Source organism: Palaemon carinicauda, chromosome 4 (genome assembly GCF_036898095.1).
Source record: "Palaemon carinicauda isolate YSFRI2023 chromosome 4, ASM3689809v2, whole genome shotgun sequence".
Classification (NCBI taxonomy): domain Eukaryota; kingdom Metazoa; phylum Arthropoda; class Malacostraca; order Decapoda; family Palaemonidae; genus Palaemon; species Palaemon carinicauda.
In genome coordinates, this window is record NC_090728.1 from 115722478 (window position 1) to 115731595 (window position 9118).

Genomic DNA, 9118 nt, shown 5'->3' on the forward strand with positions numbered 1-9118 from the left:
AGAATCGCAGGACCTTCGATCCTTCGGTCCAAAGCCTATTCAAGATGAGCCATTGATGGGAAACAGAAATGTCCCTACCATCATTTCCTTACCTTCTCCTACAGTTCAAAACCATCCTGGAGGAGTATACCTGAGAGCTATAGAGCATGCAGGTAGTAAGAAAACTTTAGCTCATCGAGTTCCAGGGAAGGCTGCTTGGTGTTCACGAGAAGGACTCAAGATATCAATGAGCCATTCTGAACTTGTCGCCACTCAACAAGTTCATAAAAAACAGCAAGTTCTGAATGTTAATCCTTCTGAACATATGGACCTTGTTCCAGTTAAGGGTGTTCGTAGTCTTGTCAGACCTGAAAGGTGTCCTTCGGAACCTTCCAGTCAACCAACCCCCCTTCCTCCTATCTAGAATTCATGTTTACAGAAAATAACATTCATCCTAAGGAAGATACGTGTTGGACTCACAGTTCTAAGTATCTTCAAAGGATTGACGAACTTAGTCACGTCAAATTCAAGCCTAGAAATAGTTCAGGTATTAATATACCTGATCAAGAGGCTGGAGAGGGCAACACCCGAAGTGTCCGGCCAATGTCCATTCAAGAGATGACCCGGTTCCTGGGACATCTCGGATGCAAGATAGGCTTCTAGAAGTCTCGACTTTCTCCAGCTCAGGGGTTTCGATGTTTAAAAAATCATCGAAGCCCTCAGTCACATCAACTCTCCTCTCCTTTGGAAATATAAAAGGAGCTCGTGAGGTCTGTCAAGAGACTCAGGTATTCAGTTAGAATATCAAAACGCCAACAGGAAAAAGCGCTAAACTTTCCCCAGTTTGCTATAGTGACAGACCTGGTGCTTTTGGCACACCGGAAAGATGCGTTAAGAGCTTGGAGAAAACACGCATCAAACGCTTGAAGAGATAAAAAAAGACTGAGATCGGTCCCTCGTTAATCGCTTCTCTAACAGAAATTAGAGCACGAAAGTCCCAAGACTCTGCTGGTCCTTTCATGGCTGGGGAAGCCCCTTCTACACAGATCAGACTCCCTACGACTGATCTGGGACACCGAAGCGATAATAAGACGTCACATTTAAATGTCTCATTCAGTCTTGGTGAAGTTACCCATCGCTCTCTTAAAGGGACGGCACCTACCAGCAGTTCATTTACAACTGATCCACGATGTGACGGTGGATACTCTATTTCGATACAAACTGAAAGAGTTGGAATGGTCCATGGGCGCAGACATATTCCCTCTTCATCACGAGCGTCTTCAAGAAAATACCTCGCTATATTGCCCCATACGAGGATCCTCTAGTGGGGCTGATAGACTAGATGAGGCTGGTCCTAGCTCTGACCTTAGGTATATTTCCGAAGATTCAGAAATTAACTGCCTTCGTTTTATCACAGAGAACCCAAACCCTTCATTTCATGATTTTCTCGCTCTAGCGGTTAGAAAAAGGTTTGGGATCTCAAAAGGCAACATAGAATTCTTAGAAGAATACAAGGCCAAGTCAACTAGAAGACAATATGAGTGTTCCTGGAAAAAGTGGGTTGCATTTGTCAAAGCAAAAGGACCGAAAAAAATTTCAATGAACTTCTGTCTGTCCTTCTTTGTCCACCTTCATAGCCGAGGTCTGGCGGCCAATACGATAAATACGTGCAAGTCAGCCTTGACTAGGCCTCTCCTATATGCCTTTCAAGTGGATCTGGCGAATGAAATCTTTAATAAGATTCCGAAGGCATGTGCTAGGCTTAAGCCCACTGTACCACTAAAGCCCATCTCTTGGTCTTTGGACAAGGTCTTACATTATGTCTCATCTGTGAACAATGAAGATTGTTCTCTTAAGGATCTAACCCAAAAAGTTATTTTTCTGTTCGCTATCGCCTCCGGGGCTAAAGTTAGTGAAATAGTGGCCCTATCCAGAGATGAGGGTCACATTCAGTTCACAAAAGTGGGAGAACTGAATCTATATCCTGATCCATCCTTTGTCGCTAAAAACGAGCTACCCACTAAGAGGTGGGGTCCCTGGAGAATCTGCCCTCTGAAGGAAGATGTCTCTCTATGTCCTGTAGAGTGTCTAAAGGTCTATCTTCGTCGAACTTCAGACTTCAGGGGAGGACAGCTCTTTAAAGGAGAAACTTCTGGATCAAATTTATCCCTAAAACAACTAAGGGCGAAGCTCACCTACTTTATTCGTAGAGCGGATCCGGACAGTACTCCCGCAGGTCATGATCCGAGAAAGATTGCTTCATCACTGAACTTCTTTCAGTATATGGACTTTGAGCCCCTTCGTTCATACACTGGATGAAAATCATCCAGAGTGTTTTACAAACACTATGCTAAACAAGTGCATGAACTGAAACACTTCATAGTGGGGGCAGGTAGTGTATTAAAACCTGCCCCCTAATTACTGTAGTAAACAGTTTTTGGTTTGGGACCTCACATGTCCTCACACATGTAACGGATGAGAATCATCCAGAGTGTTCTACATACACAATGCTAGACAAATCCATGATCTGAAGCAATATGTGGTGACACCAGGTAGAATATTTAACCTGCCGTCTAATTCTACGATGAACAGCTAATTGACTGGGACTGTCAATTAAAGGGAGAAGAGGTCACCCTTCTTAGGTGTGACTTCTTTTAATTAAGTGTTACCATGATAACACTGGCTCTGTTCAAAATCCCAAGTGTGGAATTATATAGATAGCACTAGTGCCGGTGTAAGAAGTACACATTGCAGATAGAAGTAACCAGTACAGGAATTATGAAGAGAAATTGTTTTATAATTTTCTTCAGTCTGAGAGTGGCACTCATCATTTCTTCCTTCAAGAAGGAAATATAGTCTCTGTACTTGTTACAGGTATAATCCCATTGTCATACTACATTCGTATTACTAAAAATCTTTCAGTCATTTATTAATAATAAATGTCTATTAGAATGTAGTGCGTCCACCTTCGCCACACAATTGTATGTATATATGCCAGAGTTCTTCAACATACTAAAGTAAGTATCCCTCATATATTTGTATGCATCAAATAATAGATATAAGAGACACTGATGTTATTTTAGCAAATATAGAACTATGAGACTATTTGTATATTCAGTGTGTACTTATGTTTGGTTATACTATGTATGTTAACCTTAAGATCCCTTTTCTACTGTCTAGAATGACTCTTCCCTATAGGAGGCAAGAAGCACTAACATTGGTTATGATTAGTGATGGTGACAAATAACGGTAACGTCCCTTGTCTCATGTGGTCCCTGTATAGATATCTAATATGCCGTATACTATTTACATTACGTACAGTTATGAACATTACATTTGCTTTATTATTATTTCGTAGAAGAATGATATTTATTTCCATTTATCTTTTCCCATCACATATACTGTAAGACCACTTTTTCATTATGCATCGTGGCAACAATGTAATTATATGTGTCAACAATGCTTTCCTTTCCGCCATGTGCATATAGTAGTCAGTAATTGTTCAGTGGTCACTGTATCGACAAGCATGGGCCTGTTCCCCGCTGCTTGTCACATTTATGTCCGTTTGTCTTCATTATACAAGATTTTAAAGAACCTACTAATTTTAAATTGTCACCCTCCATTACATTTATCACATGGATGTATGTGGCAGTATCCCACACATGGCGCAGTGAGTAACCGGATGTTGTGGATTCCAAGACGACGACCGCCATTGCTGTTTACTTCTCGTCTCATGTCGCACATTGGATCCCTTACAGTGACTCAAGATTTTAACTACAGTGTCTCTTAAGAACGATACAGTGTTTGTGCAGTGCAGGGTTAGAGTGTCAGTGTGTTACAGTGCTGTGTTGCATTATGTTAGTGTCCTTACCAACATTTTTTTTAAGGACATTTGAACTCTGGCGCCATTTTCTCAGCAGCCCCACCACACGTCCTCCCTCTTTCATGCATCGATGGTGACTGAGGCCCGAGGCTCTCGCCCAGAGGCACGCTCACTCAACCCACCCGCCTCCCCTCTGATCGCAACACTCGCTCATCTCACCCAACTGCCGCTTATTTCACAAGCTCACTGACAAACATTGTAATTTTTAACTCTCCAAAGTGATTTCTTTCGCTCACATACAGCGATTTGGATATTTTTCTGGATCTCTACAGATTTCAAGCTTTGTTACGACACCAAACTCAATATGGCTGAGCAAGAGGAACAGCTAATTGATTTAATGGATCAGACAGAGGATCAGACAGAGGATCAAACGGAGGGTCTGACGACGGACGAAGTACCTTTGCACCTCCCCACTGCTGATGAAGATACCAGCACTCTCCCTCCTCCCCTGACTCCCAACAGGTCAGGAGACCACAATAATGATATACTTCATCTCATCCATTTTCTACAGACTTCCAGCCTGCAAGAACAAGACCGGCGACGACAAGAGGAGCAGACCTTCAGACTACAGATGGAACAATCAAGACAGGAAGACAACCAGCGGTTCATGTCCCTTTTCTCCTTGCTATCAGGACAGATTGCGGCATCGCAACCCCAGCAACCTAACCCCATAATTGCATCTCCTGTTACACCTGTTCCCCCAACCCCTGACTTCTCAATGCATACACTTACGACTTCTAGCAAGCCTACAGTCCATCCCCCACCTCTCTTGCAACAAGATGCAACGTATCAAGCATTTCGCCAATGGAGACTGCGTTTTGAGGATTATGCAGCATTAGTTGGACTTGATAGATTACATCAAACTTCCCAGCTGATTCACCTGAGAACCTGCATCTCCCTCGACGTCCAGCGCCTGCTTACACATACACTGGGCATCCCTCCCAACACATCACTTTCCCTTACAGAGGTGTTGGATACACTGCAGAAGCACTTTCGCAGCCTTAGAAATGAAGCCTTACGACGCAGGGAATTGTTGTCCTGTAAACAAGCTGTCGGAGAATCATTTGCAGACTACTACGCACGCCTCAAGGATCTCGCTGATGAAGTGGACTTATGCACTGGCAACCCCACCTCTTGCACTGAACGGCAATTGCAGATGGTAATTTTGATGGGTGGGAGAGACGAAGAGTTAATACAACGCCTTATCCCCCTCCAACCCTCATCTACCCTCGCAGAGTTTGTGACATGCTGCCGCTCCTACGAGTCTACACGTGCAACTGCATCAGCCATTGCATCTTCCCCTAGCCAAGGCAACGCAGAATCTACGTACAAGAAAAACCAGCGTCTACAGAAGAGGACTTCTCATCTATCTCCTGATCAACATTCTCACCAGTCTCATAACAGTGACCCTTGTCAATATTGCTCTCGCAAACACGATTCTGGACAATGCCCAGCCACTGGTGCTTCGTGCAATAACTGTGGATGAACAGGTTATTGGCCCTGCACTCAGAAATGCCCTGCTAAGGAAGCTCAGTGCAATAACTGCAAGAAACAGGGACATTTTGAGAAGATGTGCATGTCTACCAAGAAAAGTCAGACTGGATATACAGCTTCACCTCCTACTACTAAGTCAAACACCAGCTGCCGTTTCGTGGGTGATAACTCCGGTAGTGAGTCCCCCACACCAGTCACTGTCTCTCTGTCATTTGGCGATATATCATCACATATCCAGCTCATCCCCGATACAGGAGCAGACATCACAGTGATTGGCACCATACATTTGGATGCACTCAGCATACCTCGGGCAAGCCTTGAACCTCCACCCATGACAGACGTTGTGAGAGGAGATGGATCTCCCATGACACCGGCTCTAGGATACTTCCAGGCAAAACTTCGTCTTGGCAACAAGTCTTGCTCAGCAACCATACATGTTCATGAGGATATCCAGACTCCCCTCCTCTCTCGTGAATATTGCCGAGCCCTTGCCATAGTGTCACCGGACTTCCCGAAGCCTATCCTCAAGGTAACACATGTCAACAGATGCGCTCAGTTTCCTGCCTCCGCCATGACGTCACCTGCAGCTATTAAGGACTATTTCCTTCGGCACTTCAGCGACGTCCTCATATCCAAGAAGGAGCTACAAACCCAGCCACTAAAGAAAATGGCAGGCTCTCCAATGAGGATTCACCTGAAACCTGGCGCTACACCCTTCGCTGTCCATACGCCCAGGCCCATTCCGTTTGCTCTCAGAGATCAAGTGAAAAAAGAACTTGACTCCTTGGTGCAACAAGGAATCATCAGACCAGCAGGCGACAAACCCTCTGAATGGTGCCATCCCATGGTCTTGGTACCCAAGGACAAAGGTGTGCGCATCACTGTGGATCACACCCATCTAAATTCTCAAGTAGCCCGCCCTACACACCCATCACCAATGCCCCATGATGCTGTCCGCAATATCTCTCCTACTGCGAAGTACTTCACCACAGCGGATGCCCTGCATGGCTATTGGCAAATGGAGTTGGCAGAAGAGGACCGCCACCTGACTACATTTATAACTCCGTACGGAAGACTCCAGCACTGTCGTGGCCCAATGGGATTTTCAGCAACAGGTGATGCATACTGCCTCCGTGGAGATATGGCACTACAAGGGTTTTCCCAACTGTGTGAAAGTTGTAGATGATATCCTCCTTTCCGACGAGGAACTCCCTTCCCACCTACAACACGTGCACCAGATGCTGACCAGATGCCGTCAATATGGCATAACCCTCAACAAGGACAAGTTCACTGTAGCCGCCCCTAAAGTTAACTTTTGCGGTTATGTATTATCATCCGATGGTATTGCAGCAGACCCTGACAAGGTATCAGCTATACGGGACTTTCCTACACCATCTAACGTGACAGATGTCAGGTCGTTTATGGGTCTTGTCAATCAACTTGCCGACTTCACTCCAGACATCACAGCAGCAGCACAGCCCCTACGCCCACTTATGAGCCCCAAACGCTCATTCGTCTGGACGCCTGACGCTGAGCGAGCATTTAAGAAAGTCAAGACAGCTCTGACTTCACCTCCTGTCCTAGCACCCTTCAATCCTGCCTCGCCTGTTGTTCTACAAACAGATGCCTCACGCCTATATGGTCTCGGTTATGCCCTACTTCAAGATCACGGCCGAGGTCAGATGCGTCTCATCCAGTGTGGCTCTTGTTTCCTTACGGATACTGAGACTCGTTACGCCACCATAGAGCTGGAGCTACTTGCAGTCACTTGGACTATAGCTAATTGCCGCCTCTACTTGTCCGGACTTCAGCATTTCACCTTAATGACTGATCATCGTCCCTTGATACCGATTCTCAATCACTACACTCTGGATGCTATTGAGAATCCACGCCTTCAACGTCTCAAGATGAAAGTGGCCCCCTACATCTTCACTGCAGTATGGCGCGCAGGGAAACAACTTTGCATACCAGACGCCCTGTCTCGCTCCCCAACCAGTCGCCCCACACCTGAAGATGAAGAAGAATGCACATGTCAGGCGTATCTTTGCCAGCACCGCCACTTCTACTGACGACCAGGCAACAGGACCCATCATCTAAGAGGATAAGTCTCTACAAGAAATACGCATGGCCGCATCTCAGGATCAAGATTACAGTCGTCTCATTCACTACGTATCCAATGGCTTTCCCACCAACCGCTATGATCTCCACGCTTCTGCCCTCCCGTATTGGAAGCTGCGGGACAACATTTACGCGGATGGAGAGTTGGTATTGTACGGACCCCGGATCGTCATCCTTGCAGCCCTCCGTCGACGCACCTTGGATCGACTCCACGACAGCCACCGAGGGATTGAAGCTACTCGACGTCGTGCACTGCAGACAGTATTCTGGCCAGGCATCAATGCAGATATTAAGAGTAAAGTAGAAAGCTGTGAGGCCTGCCAACAGCTTCTCCCTAGTCAGCAATAGGAACCTTACATGTGTGACGACCACCCATCCCGGCCCTTTGAAAGCGTGTCGGCTGACTTCTTCCACGTAGCAGGGAAATCCTTCCTTGTTATTGCAGATAGACTTTCAGGCTGGCCTGTGGTTGTTCCCTGTGGACGTGACACAACTACAGCCAGAGTTACAAGAATGTTCTGTGTTTTCTTCCGCGAGGTTGGTGTTCCACTCCGCTTACGAACTGATGGAGGACCCCCATTTTCCAGCCACGACTTCAAGCAATTTGCTGACCGCTGGGGAGTTCATCACATCATCACATCTCCACATTACCTCAGTCTAATGGACACGCTGAAGCTGCCGTGAAAGCTGTGAAACACCTTATCCTCAAGACCGCCCCATCCGGGAACATAGATTGTGAAGCCTTTGATAGAGGACTGATGGAGCTTCTGAATACACCGAACCCTGCTGAACGCTCCCCTGCACAGATTCTCTACGGCCATCCTCTCCGCACTTGTGTTCCAGCCCACCCCAGATCATTCAAAGAGGAGTGGCAAACCAAGACCGAAGATTACGACCGCCGCACTGCTACCCAAACCGACCAGGCAGTGAGCCTTTACAACTCTCATACCTGCCATCTACTCAAGCTCACCATCGGCCAACGAGTGAGGATACAGGATGCAACGATACTTCGATGGGACAAGATTGGTACCGTGATGGGCCGCGGAATGGCCCGAAAGTATGAAGTACGCCTTCCAAGTGGTCGTGTATGGTTTCGAAACCGACGACATTTACGCCCAGTGGCTAATATAAGTGATGACACCTCTCCCCAAGACCCTGTGTCCCCTTGTTCTGGCCAGGAAAGAGAGCCATCATCCGAACCCTCCAATGTCCCTCGTCATTCACCTCGACTAGCTCAGAGAAATTACCGTTCCGCTCGAGACACTGCTACGAGCGTAAAGGGGGAGGGAGGTGTATAGATATCTAATATGCCGTATATTATTTACATTACGTACAGTTATGAACATTACATTTGCTTTATTATTATTTCGTAGAAGAATGATATTTATTTCCATTTATCTTTTCCCATTACATATACTGTAAGACCACTTTTTCATTATGCATCGTGGCAACAATGTAATTATATGTGTCAACACTGCTTTCCTTTCTGCCATGTGCATATAGTAGTCAGTCATTGTTCAGTGGTCACTGTATCGACAAGCATGGGCCTGTTCCCCGCTGTTTGTCACATTTAGGTCCGTTTGTCTTCATTATACAAGATTTTAAGGAACCTACTATTTTAAATTGTCACCCTCCATTACATTT